Raw genomic sequence first — 7,564 nt, 5'->3', positions numbered from 1 at the left:
GCTCGTAAGGCGTAAAGCGTAGCGCAGTAGCTTCCGAAACAGGGAAGTGAGTGTGCCCATTCTCGAATCCGCGCGACGGATTAACGATTGCGGGCCTGTAGATGGCCAGTCTCAGTGTGGTTTTTGGGCGGTTTCCTACACTCGTTTAGGCGCATGCTCGGCTGGACCCCACAATCGGCCTCAGAGGACAACCAAACAACCAAACAGTTAAAATACAATAACACACAAAGTTTACAACGTTCATAGACGGATGGTGTACACGACTTACTTCCCTTAGAATACCCCTCGAGTTTGGCCGTCCACAAAGTTAAACAATCAAATAACAGTTTACCAAATCATGAAAAAGAAGAGTTTGTAATGGACGGGATAAACACTTCGGAAAAAATTATCACTTCATCTATCTAAAAATAAAGAAAATGGCATATTTATTCATATACCTGGAGTAGCTGTGTGCTACTCCAGGTAGGGAGTGCGTAGGGTGGATTCAGAGTTGGTAGGACGAGTATATGTTGGGGCAGAGTTGGTAGTCAGGAAGAAGGATTTGGTTGAAATTTCTTTGGGAGAGAACGTGGAGGGAGTGCAGGTGTAGGGTTGGTGGGAAATGTGGATAGAGGCAGGCAGAACACTAGGATCAGAAAGGATAGGGGACACAGGATTTTTGGGGTCAAGTTTCCATTTGGTGCAAGTTATTCGGACGCGTTCAGTGTGAGCAAGGAGAGGTGGGAATTTAATGAGTTGGTAAAGCATCGTTGTGGGGGAAGATAAGCAGATGAGGAAAGTGACATGGAAAGCATGGCGGAGGGACCTACAGAACTTGGGAGGGTGGGGATATCCGTTGCATACCAAAGGATGGGGCACATCAGGGGTTTGTAAGTGTGAAGTACAGTGAAGGGGTGTAGTTCCACAGTTGACCGGCCAGTAGTTTTATAAATTTTGACAACATAGTCCGTGGAGAGCAGCGACCTGATTCTACATTATAAATGAATAGTCGGCATCGCAATAATATTTCTTAATTAACCAGTTTTGGCTTATCTACAAGCCATCTTCAGAATTTTTTTGGCCCCCTATGGCTGGAGCTGGCGGAGTGGTGTCACGAAAAATCTGAAGAGCCGCCAGCACCAGCCATGCAGGGCCAGAAAAAAATTGGTGAAGATGGCTTGTAGGTAAGTCGAAACCGATTAATAAGAAATATTATTGCAATCTCGACTGTTCATTTTTAAATAAATAGTAATTTTAATCTATTGTGGGCTCCCTATAGGATACTTAGTAGGAGAGGTTTCCATGTTAGCTGTTGGTCGAAGGTATTTTACTGTGTTAGTTTGCTGGATGGGATGATTATAAATGGTGAAGTTGAAGTCGTGGAGATGGAAAATGTGGATGGTGCCTGGGTTTTGGAGGGGTTAAGCAGCCATTGGATACACCAGAAAGGAAACTGATTGAGATGGACTTGGAGGAATCAATTGGATTTTTGAAAGTAGGGCAGTCATCGGTGTCATCAGCATACTGAAGGAGGTGGATGGGAGGAGGTAGGTTGGGCATATCGGCGTTGTAAAGGCGAGGGAAGAGAATGGATCCTTGGGCATTCCTGCAGTCTGGAGAAAGGTACAGGAATTGATGTTGTTAACAATGATGTAGGATAGGCGATTGAAGAGGAAGGATGCAATAAGGCAGACATAGTTGACTGGAAGTGCTCAAGTCTGGAGCTTGAAAAGAAGACCAGAACGTCATAAGCAGTCATATGCTTTCTCTAGGTGGATGGAGACAAATGGCAGATATATGGTTGTTGAGCTGTTGGTATAGGGCATTATTGCGGTTCAGGAGTTGATCATTAGCAGAGAGGGTGGGACAGAAGCCACTCTGGGTAATAGGAAGCAGATGGTGGTGGATGTATCAGAAGAGGATGGATTCAAAGACCTCACTACACACTGAGATGAGGCAGAGGGGGTGGTGCGAGGAAGTATTGGGGGGGGGGATTGTTTGGTTTGAGGTATAGTAAGATTCTGGAGGTTTTTACAGGTCTGAATAGTAGCCTGTTGACAGCATTGTGGTGTACAGGTTTGTAAGGGTGATAAGGAGATAGGGCATTCTTTGAGGTGTCAATAGGTAATACAGTCACGACCAGGTAATGTGTTGTGTTTTCTGTGGAGTACTTATTTTATGTCCTGTGCTGTGATTGGGGTGTTTAATTCTGTGTCTGATATGTTGTTCAAGTACCAAAAGCCGAGAGTCATGGGTGTTACTGTGATATCCGTGTATTCATGGACAGTAAAGAGCAGGGGGTAGTCAGAGACGGAGAAGATGTCATAGAAATAGGATGCAAAGTGACTGCCTTTGCTCAGGTGATGTAAAATTGAGTCTGGTGCGTGCCTTTTGGCTTAAGTAAATTTCTCATGTGTAGCTGTTGTAGCCAGTGGGAGTGTCAGTGTATCCCAGTCAAGAGTCAAGAAGAAAGAGTAACACAATCGACAGGAATCATGGAAAAGGAGTACAGATTGTGGTATGAGAGTGGGGCGAAGAGGATATATGGCTTTAGTAGAGATATGGGCTGTGATAAGATCTGTTGCAAAAAGGTCTGTTGGGAGATATCAGCAGGTTGCTGGAAGGGTAGGGGATGGCTTCCAATCCATGTATTTACAGATTCCTAATAGTCATTCCAGTTGGCAAGGGAGTAGTCATGAACAGCTTTTGGATGGAGTAGGGATGGGGTGCATGGGGATAGAATACTGCATAGGGTACTGTGAGGAGGACAGGTAGGTGGTCAGTTCCATTTTTGCAGTCAGATGTAAAAGATGTTGGGTGATGCAAGGACAACAACTGGGGTGGTGTCATTTTCAGGACAGGTGTGCTGTGAGTGGGGACAATGTCACCTTGGAGAGAGTAATAAACTGACGCCACTATCAGAGTTCTGCAGGGGATCTACTACAGATGTCGAGGTCAATGGCAATAATATAGGTGCAAAAGATGTGATCTCTGTGGGTAAGGAAATCATAGGGGATGGGATTATTAGGTCGGATGTAGCACAGGTGACAGGGCTTCAAAGAAGAGGCTAAGGATAAGGTGTTCAGTGAGACTATTGAGTAAGGGTTGTGGTCAAATGAGGATGTTCCTGTGATGGCCAATTTCTACTCCACCTCTAGCCAAAAGGAGGGGGTTATCAGTGCTGTACACAGGAAGGGGGTACAGATAGTTGGTTTAGTTGGAGGAATGTTTCATTGAGGATGAAGGTAGCTATGTTGTGTTGGGACAGGGTATGCATAAAAAGGCGCTTGCCCGTAGGTAGGAAGCGGATGTTGCTATATAGGATGCTGTAGTGCTGAAGCGCCATGATGAGTAGCTAGGAAGCAAGTTGTGGGGCTTAGGGCGAAGGTTTATATGAGGGTGTTGAGATGGGTGAGGACAAAGTGGACCTGGTTTCAGGAATATGTGGCTTGGGTGTTGAGGTGGAATACTGATTGGGCAGCAAGGGCGATTTGCTGAAGTGTGTGTGGTCGTTGGGTTTGGTGGACATTTTTGAGGGCAACGGTAAGGAAATGGATGATGTCTTTAGCAGTGGGAGGCGGATGTGGGAAGTTATTAGGTTGGATGGAAAGGTCAATAGGAAGGACAGACTCTGTTAATTCAGGTTTGACAGGCACAGGTTTGGCCTTGCACTTGGTGCAGTAAGTGGGGTGAGTGTCATGAAGATGCTGCAGAGGGATTGTGGGGAGGGTGGGACCTGATTAAGGAAGAGGGATAGCTTACAGTGAGGGCAGGTAGAAGGGTTCTTACAATCAGCAGCAAGGTGCTTGTTATACAGGAGACTTTTTGGCATTGTAGAATTCGTTGGAGCGGAGGATTTGGAAAGTTCGATTTCATGACAGTAGTTGTAGATGAGGGCTGATTTCATGAGGACACAACTGATGGTGGGAGCATGCTTTGTGAATACTCAGATGAGGAAGGTGGACTAGAGTCATCTCAGGGGCTTTTTGGTGACTATGGGCTGGGTTAGGGGTTGAGAAATTAGTGGGATAGGGGGCTGCACAGGTCCTTCCAGTGGCGTGGAGTCTGTGTGGCTGCTGGTGTAGAGACGGTGGTGCAGCAAGATGTAGCTCGTACAGAAGTTGCAGGGGTAGTGAAGAGTGTGGGGAAGGTGGGGAATGAAGGACAGGCAAAAGAAAAAGTTGAGAGGGGGGGACACTGTGGGGAGAGGGGGTGGACATATGGTGTTGGGCTGAAGGAAGGGCTCCATATAGGGATGGTGAGAAGAGGGGAGGGGTGCAGTTGAAGAATTGGTGGGTTAAGGTGCAGGACAGGTGCTTACTATGGGATGGAGTCAGTGTGACTGCTGGTAGATTAGTGCAGTAGGATTAGCATTCAAATCGGAAATAATTGCTACAGAAGGTTTTATTGTTTTAATGGCTTCGTTTGTGTCCCAGTATGACTGTCCTAGTTTTTCCCCCTCGGCGGAGTTGTGGAAAAGTGGTGGCGGGGTGGGCAAAAATGTAACATAAAAAGGGGTATTTTTTCGGTTTTGTGATTATATCTCGTAAATGACTCACAATATCGGAAACATAGTGCGATTAAAAATTGTAGAGAATGAAATTCTGCATTGACTGAGACCATCCGCATATTTTTTGGACCACCTGTTTCCACACTACTGCTCTTCCAAATTGGACCAATTTTTCGTTTTAACCTCTGTTTTTTGATAATATCGTTGAAACTAATGCACCTACAAAAATGTTGTTCATAAAAAAGATATGGAGGGATAAATTCTGCATTCGATGACACCAAAATTGAATTTATTGAACCACTCATTTGTGTACAGCTTCTCATTAAAGTTGGACCATTTCTCATTATCAATGAAGACAATTTCAAATGTAGTTCTTCAGTAATTCTTATGTACATTCTTTTAAATACAGAACTGTAGCAACCCATTGTCTTGCACTTATTTAATATAGTAATAGAATAAGCTATTAAAATTTTGTAAAATATGAAAAATAATATTAAATAAGTTTTTCATATATCGAGGGTTAAGAACTGAGACTTCGTGTCTGACAGATGTCAGAATAAGTCTTGGTTCAAAAAAACCTGTAAGTAGAAAAAATATATGTTATAACAAAATGATGCAAAAAAGACAATGCACAACCTGAGAGTAATAAATGATAATGCTCTAAATAAAAAAATCAAGGCAATCAAACTTTTTATTAAAAAGTTATGTTTTTTAGCTTCCCTGTAAAATTTGTCTTTTGTCAGATACGTGGTCTCCGTTCTTAACCCCCATCATAAGATAGTGATACCCATTCAACTGATAGGAAAGAGGCAGGAAGAGAGAGACGCTCCTTCAAATTAAGTTATTATAGTTCGTAATTACAATGAGATGAAAAGGGCAAAAGTAGGTATGTACACAAAATACACATACGCCGACGTTTGACTGTCATTGCACCACTCGGCACCTCAGAGTCTATAATTCTAGAGTCCGACGCCCCGTCACTCGGCTCCTCAAAGTGAATAATTTTCGTCACCTCATATATACAGTCCAGGTCTTTGTCGACATCTGGTTCGTCAGTTTCATCTGGTTGGAGGGAGTTAGTGCACGAGTTCCCCTTGCAGTTGACACAAATTAATGAGCACTTAATACCAGCCTTCCGACACCCACAACTACCTGCACAGCCCTTGCTGCATTTGTAGGAAATTGTTGAGAGAAGTGGCTATGGAGGTAGGAACGGGACCAAGACCAAACTCTGAAGCCTGCCATCCCCAGCTGAGCGGATCCATCTGGTGTCCTATCCACATTTTTACTTGTAAGTAGGTCCTCAAGCAATGCTGGCGAGCTGCTTCGGACGTTGGTGGTACGGATACTCGGGTGAATCTGGATTACAAAATCGCTTTGGAAAACAGGTCGAATCGCAATTTGTCTAAAGTGTCTCCTGCCGTACCTCCATAGAGGGTTGTTAAAAATCGAAGGCCAGCTTCGACAATAGCTCCAGCTATAGTGTCATGCTCTAAGAAAGGTTTGATATCTTCCAGAAGACATTTATTTTTGACCAGTAAATTGACTACCTTCTTTTTGCCCTGACCGAAGAGTGCTGAAGTTTTGTCACATCCACCTATGGCGTGGAAAAATATGAGTGTCCTTCTGATGTTGTTTGCCAGTTTGAAACTGCTGAAACCAAATACTTTTAATGAGATCTTTCCTCTTCCAGGTTCCAAGAAATATATATTTGCTGATGGCGTGGCTAGGGCATTGAGCATGATGAGAAGGTTCGTATCCTCACCAACAACCACAACCTCAAGCGCTGTGGCAAGAATTAGGTGGTCTGCCTATTCATTACCTTGCTTTACTGAGAAGCTTTCATCTTCAAGCCTCGAAGTAAGCAAGCTAATGAGACGTGTTTTATTTCTGTCATTGGAAAGGAATTGCTGCTGAGTCATAGTCACCATCATTAAATCGGTAATGATGACCTCAGGAGTAGTGTGTCTTTTGCTTTGGCGAAGGCGCTCAGCATATTTGATGCTCTTGGTGGGCAGGTCTTCTGGGTAGCCATCGAACATCACACTTGTCGCACTTCCGCTGTACTGTCTTTTTACTTCTTCTATACAACCCGGTGGACAAGAAATCCACCATCGACGAAAAATGCTGCTTCTTCCAGGTTCACATCATTCAGTGGTGCGAGCCCGCATCTCGTGCTCGTGCGGTAGCGTTCTCGCTTCCCACGCCCGGGTTCCCGGGTTCGATTCCCGGCGGGGTCAGGGATTTTCTCTGCCTCGTGATGGCTGGGTGTTGTGTGATATCCTTAGGTTAGTTACGTTTAAGTAGTTCTAAGTTCTAGGGGACTGATGACCATCGATGTTAAGTCCCATAGTGCTCAGAGCCATTAAGCATTAAGCATTCAGTGGTGTGAACAAGTCATATAACACTGACTTGGGAGTCTTCCTCATTCCAAATGCATCGAACAGAGAGAGAGGATAGGGTGCCAGCTCATATCAGAAGAATTCTTTAATCTGTTCGTCAGGTTCCTTGAGAAGTACTATCTGGTGGAATATGGCTTCATGGTTCACTGGTACATCCTCCCCATGAATGGTCACCTTAGATTTAAATCCCTGTATACTTATCACTCTTTTCTTTCGCACAAACTGGATGTTGTCAAAAGTTTGACCACCTAGGGCGAGCATTGAGGATTTTCCCATTTAAAAGGCTCTGTGACAGTTGAATTAGTCATCTCCGACGATTCCTGTGCTGATGGACATAACATATTTAGTAACAGGAAAAGGATCATTGGATTGAAACCATTCAATAAATTTCTGAAGGTCTGTATTGTCAAGCTCAACTCTAGCATCCCTCGCATCAACATGTTGCTCTGAGGTAGTGAGTGATACCCCACAAAACTCTTCAACCTACTGGGTCACTGTAGTTACAGTTGGCATGGTCAGAATCCATCTACTCAGAGTACTGTCTGAGCCGGTTCTAGGCGCTACAGTCCGGAACCGCGCGACCGCTACAGTCGCAGGTTCGAATCCCGCCTCGGGCATGGATGTGTGTGATGTCCTTAGGTTAGTTAGGTTAAATAGTTCTAAGTTCTAGGGG

Source organism: Schistocerca gregaria, chromosome 6, assembly GCF_023897955.1.
Source record: "Schistocerca gregaria isolate iqSchGreg1 chromosome 6, iqSchGreg1.2, whole genome shotgun sequence".
Taxonomy (NCBI): domain Eukaryota; kingdom Metazoa; phylum Arthropoda; class Insecta; order Orthoptera; family Acrididae; genus Schistocerca; species Schistocerca gregaria.
This window is presented reverse-complemented; position numbering follows the sequence as displayed.